We start from the raw sequence: 6,467 nt of genomic DNA on the forward strand, positions 1-6,467 counted from the left end.
CTCATTGCACATTGACTCGCGCTGTTGCAGGTATATTCACGCTTACCTCGACCCTCCGGTTGTAGGTAGATGCGTTTCACTGCTTCAGCTTCCAAAAATGTAACGTTGCAATCCGCCAGCGAGCACCGACTTGATTAGAAAGATCACCACTTGGCTCCCTTCGTCGGCCGGCAATGGCGCTGCACACCAGTGCGGGATCCTGACGGTCGAGCCAGACCGTTACAATATATCCACAACTCCCAAAAAGGAAAATCAGGATCGCACTCCGTAGTTCTGATGCAATGCTTTCATTTTAAATTCGCCCAAAAGCAGAAAAATTCACAAAAATCAAGATCCCCCACTTTGTTCCAATTAAAGTGAAATAAACCAATTATATTATCTAAATTCATTTGCACAAATTTAATATGGCACCTTCATGCGGATAATTTGCCCGCTAGCTCATTTTGGAGACTGTGTTATCAATTTTGAATTTTAACACGATCCCTATGCAATTATATTCAAAGTTGGTGCAGAAGTTAACCAATCACCTTCGCAGATTACTAACCTCTTCACAATATACATGTTTTTATGTGTTTTCATGTGAAATGAGACCCCTCCAGTGGGGTGTGAGCGCATAGTACTCGGACCAGGCTTAAAATTGATTATATTGTGTGATGCCACTTTGGCTAACCTGTTGTATTGCGCAAGAAAGAATTTAAGAATACGTAAACATACCAATTTTCACAAATTGGAATTAGAGCAAACATAAGAATACGAATCAGACCACCAATCCTCATGATCAGACCAATCCATTCATCAAGGATATGTCCCTCCAAACTTATGTCACGGCAACAGCAAAACAGCAACATCATTCAAAAAACAAAAATCAATCATGGTTCCAATCACAGGTGGCTGTACAGTTCCTCACTTTGATTCAGGCCATAAGGTGTTAATGTCCTCATTTTGATGATATAGCGGGATTCCTTCTGCCGTAAGATTCTCTCTCTATTGCCACCTCTGATGGACAATGGAATTGATTCAATGCCGTAGAATTTTAAAAGCTTCCAATTGTTTGTGTGAAACTGTCCCATATGTTTAGCAACGGCGTTCGTAGTGTCATTGTTCGTTACAGCCCGTGTGTGTTCCAAAATTCGTTTTTTTAATTCACAAGTAGTGCTGCCCACATATTTCAATTTACACGGGCACTCAATAACATAAATTGTGAATTGGCTTCTGCACGAAATGAGCTGTTTAACCCCTTGCATGCCCGCCCCTTTCCCCGCCCAGTGCCGCGCTTTGTATTAGCGGGCGGAGTTCATGACGAGCTGGACTCGTCATGGGCACAGCGCCACCGCAGCCCATGACGAGTCCAGCTCGTCATGGGCACTGAAGGGGTTAATACGCCAGGTTTTCCCATTTGCTAGACTGAACTCCGTAGTGGGTTTAGCAATTTCACAAACTTTGCACTTCCGGCATTTGATAAACCCATTGATTTTCAACCAACTTGCATTCTTTTTGCCTTGGAAATGGCTGTTGATCAACCTGTCTTTGAGGTTCCGAGCTCTGCGATATGTAATTAAGGGATGATTGCCTATGATTTTGCTGACAGTTTCATCCATTTGTAGCAATTTCCAATTTTTTCTGATGATTTTACTTATTTTTTTAGCATCATTCGAAAAATCCATAATCATTCTTGTTTGGGCTTCAAGCATTCCTCTCTTGATTTCTCATTCGCCCGTTGCCCGTTATATATATATAACCTACTGGAGGTCGTCAGTAGACAGTTATAGTTAGACCTAGTTTCCATTGGAAAATCATTTTTTGACTTGCCTATAACTTTGGCGTCGTTTGACCAATCTTCATGAAATTTCCTCCCAAAAAGTGTCAAAGTAGGTTCTGTGTGTCATGAAAAGTTTGGGTGTGATCCGTGCAGTAGGGACCGAGAAATTGGGGCATATAAAAAGGGTGCGTTTGTTATGTTAATTCTCATAGGAATGCATTGTCAAAACTACAGCCCAAACTGCTGGATGGAATTGCACCAAATTTGGCAGAAAGGTAAATGTTGTTACGCAGATTGTGCTTTTTGTTATTTGGTGCAAATCCATCCAGTAGTTTTTGAGAATATAAAGCTGAAAATCATAAATATATCCATGGCCGCTATTTTGTGATGGTTTCGAGTGTAAACGCGAAGGCATGTGCCCACGAGAATGCTCTGATTGGCTGGATGCAACCTGAACAGAAAGTAGCGGCTGACATTTTTTATTCCAGAATGGTTCTGGGGGCTGAAAATGAGTGTGAAAGCTAACATAAGGGGTCAGGGTGGAGATATGCTGATCCCATGTTTGAGAAATGGGTATGTTAGTGACACAAGGTATGTGTCCAAAATGGTTTTTTTTTAATCACGTGCAATATTTGCAATGATGCCACAATCGCCAGCACGGCCTCCGTGTACCGTCGTGGGAACGTCGCGACTATCATGAAGGCATCATGAACATTAGTGAAAATATATTTAAAAAACTTATACATTTATACACACTCACCTGTCACACACTCATGTACGCAATCCAAACTCAACCAGACACTCAGAGACTCATGCACCTACTTAGAAACTCAGTCATAAACTCATGCTTACAGTCTCATACCTACATAGACTCTTACAACCACTCACAGATCCACCTAGGCACTCATGCACCCACTCATAGACTCACTAAGATTCTCATGCACCCAGTTACAGACTCACTCGGAGAGTCATGCACCCATGTACAGACCCACTCAGACACTCATGCACCTACTTAGAGATACAGTCATAGACTCATGCGTACCATCTCATACCAACTTAAAGACTCTTACACCTACTCACGGACCCATGTGGGCACTCATGCACCCACTCACAGACCCATTCAGATACTCATGCACCCACTTACAGACTTACTTGGAGAGTCACACACTCATGTACAGACCCACTCAGAGAAGCATGCACCCACTTACAGACCCACTCACACACTCATGTATGTTCTCACAGACCCACTGAGATTCTCATATAACCACTTACAGATCCACTCAGACACTCATACACCCACTCACACACACCCATACAGTCACTCCCACACTCAGTCACAGACTCTCTCAGAGACTTATGGATTCGGTCAGTCACTCATACACTCAGAAACTCACACACCCACTCACAAACTCAGTCAGATATGCACACACCCATTCACTCACCCACTCTGAGACAAATGCTTTCACTCACAGACCCATTGAGACCCTCATACACCTACTCACAGAGCCACTCAAACACTCATACATCTATTCACAGACCCACTCAGACACTCACACACCAATACAGTCACTCACACAACCACTCATAGACCCACTCAGAGACTTATGCACCTAGTCAGTCATGCACTCAGATACTCATTTAGCCACTCGCAGTCACACTCAAAGACCCACGCACCCACTGACAGAACCACTCAGACACTGATGCTGCCAGTCGTTTGACCCACTAAGAGACTCATGCACTCACTCACAGATCCACTCAGACACTCATGCACCACTCACTCACCCACTCAATCACTTTGATTTGCAATTTTGTGACGTGATTGCGATCATCACAATTTTGTTGCAAAAGAATTTTTTTTTTAACAAGAAAATTAACAACATTTTGGGTTCTTGGGTGGCTCTAAGTGAATTTTTCAGTATGTGAAATACATTTGCTGATCACAGATTCTCCATAGAAAATGCGACAATTCAAACAAAGCCCTGTGCACACGTTCAACGAAGTGTTTGCAATTGTCGAGTAGCAAGATATATATTACAGATGAAATAATAACAACGGTCAACACCAGTAGGTTCTTTTGTGTGTGGTTTTTATGTATTTTTGTTCAGACAGTATCATGAGTTGAAAAACCAGCTGACATGTGTTTCGTCACTGGGGCTTTCACCCGTAACTCTTCAGGGCTGAAGGGATAATTGAAACGTATTATCGCTGAGCCGGTGATAATTCCAACCCTTTTCGAATGGGTAAGCTGCAAGAGTAAGCAGCTGGTGGTTTGCTGGTGAAGTTGTTGGGGGGGAAGAACGGGTAAGTCTCTTCCCCGTGATTTCTTATCAACAGTAAAGAACAGGCGGGTACATCCGTCCTACATGCGTCCTGCGAGTAGCTTGGTGATGTGTTGCGGGAATCTGCATCTGTATCGCTCTCTTTCCGCATTTCATACACCCACTCCAAGTTCCACACTACCATTCCCAAAACCATTGACACACCCATACTAGTACTTACACACCCACTCACCGATTCATAGGTCTACACACACATCCACTCAGATACTCATACATCCACTCATACACCAATTCACTCACTAATGGAGCCAATGATATATCCACTCATACACCCATACAGCCACTTACACACTGACAGCCACTCATAGAGCTACTCACACATCTACTCACTGAACTATAGAATCAATCACACAGATATTTACTCGCCTATACAGTTATACACACACCCACTCACTTATTCATACAGAAACCAACACATACTCACTCACCTCTACAGTCACTCAAATAAGCACACACTCACCCATACAGCCACTATCATGATCACTCACTCACAGATAGTCTCTCATGTACTCCAACACTCACCTGTACTGCCTTTCACATATCCAATTAATCACCCATATATCATTGACACATCCATTCACTCACTGACACAATCATACACACACTCAGTCACCTCTACAGCCCCTCACTTAGGCGCTCACTAACTCATACTGCCACTGACTTACCCACTCACTCATTCATGTAGGCAGTCACACACCCTCTCACCCACCCACCCAGATACTCATTACACCCATACAGGTACTGAGAAAACCAATCAATCACCCATACAGCCACCCCCCTACCCACTCACCAACCCATACAGCCACTTAGAGACCATCTGAGAGACTGATACAGACATTCAGACAACACAGTCAGTCACCCATACATTCACTGAGACACCTAATCACTCACTTATACAGTCAGTCACATACCCACTATATCATCCATACAGGCACTCATACACCCACTAATTCATCAATACACCTTGGTATATATATTTGACACTCGTAAACATTTTAAAACACTCACAGTCACTCGATGATATCATAAGTAATGTCACTGACCATGTCATGAGTGATGTAATATGTGACGTCATAAGTAGTGCATTGCGTGGGCATCAATTATAGTTAGATTCACGTTTTACCCACGTAAAAGCATAGAAATTCAGCTTTTATAGTAGTGATTGTAGTGATACTTATCTGAAGAAACTATAACTCATGCTATTAAATAACTTTAGGCCACGAGTTTTACTTTCTTAACATAACTATAAGTATAACTATAACTGCTGAGTTTCTATTCTTCTGTTTGGATATATATATATATATATTCACTGAAAAAACCATAGGTTTCACACATGTTATAGTTAGCTGGACATTTTACTGATAAAAAACTAATGAAATTCCCCCGTTATAGTTACTGTAGGCAACTATAACTCACGCGACCGTAATCCTCTGCTGATGCTAATACTGTATTTAGACACTTATTTGCCCATGTCTTCTTCCATTAAATTTTAGCTATACATATATTACAAATATTTTTTTTTCATAAAGACACATATGTCATCAGCAGAGGATTACGGTCGCGTGAGTTATAGTTGCCTACAGTAACTATAACGGGGGAATTTCATTGGTTTTTTATCAGTAAAATGTCCAGCTAACTATAACATGTGTGAAACTTATGGTTTTTTCAGTGAATTTGCAAGGTTTTTTAAATGCTAATTCCTAACTATAACGTGTGTGAAACCTATGGTTTTTTCAGTGAATTTGTACGTTTTTTTAAATGCTAAGTTACTTTACGCCATTTGTGGCGTGCGCGCCCACTTAACGCAGTTCGTTCCGTGCGTGCATGGTGCGCTTCGCGCACCGTGCGCGCACAGTGAGCACGCGGTGCGCGAAGCGCACCGCGTGCCCACGTTACGCTAGATGGGCCATGAACGCACGATGCGCTTCGCGCACCGTGCGCACATGGAGGACATATGATGAGCATCGTTGTGACAGGTAAAATATATGTTTTGTTTATGCTGTAATAAGCCATGCGCAAATGGTGCCCTTCGGGCACCATTTGCACACGGGGTGGGGAGAATGTGGATATTTTTTTTTTTTTATTATTTATTACCGTACGCGTACGGTAAGCGTAATCGGCGAAATTTTCGAAAAAAATAAAATTGCCTTTTTTCACTTGGGGGATCGTTGGGGACTCCCTCGACATGGCTAGGTGCTTGGGAGCTGTCTAAACAGCCCCTTTACATGTTTTTGCACTTTGTTTTTCAACCCCCTGTCAGAGTGCGAGAGAGAAAATGGCGGCCGCCGCTTCCTGGTTTCGACCGATTCGAATGTTTACTAAGATCTAACGGCCAATCAGAATCGCGCTCGCACACGTCACCGTACGCG

This window comes from Triturus cristatus, chromosome 6 (assembly GCF_964204655.1).
Source record: "Triturus cristatus chromosome 6, aTriCri1.1, whole genome shotgun sequence".
Taxonomy (NCBI): domain Eukaryota; kingdom Metazoa; phylum Chordata; class Amphibia; order Caudata; family Salamandridae; genus Triturus; species Triturus cristatus.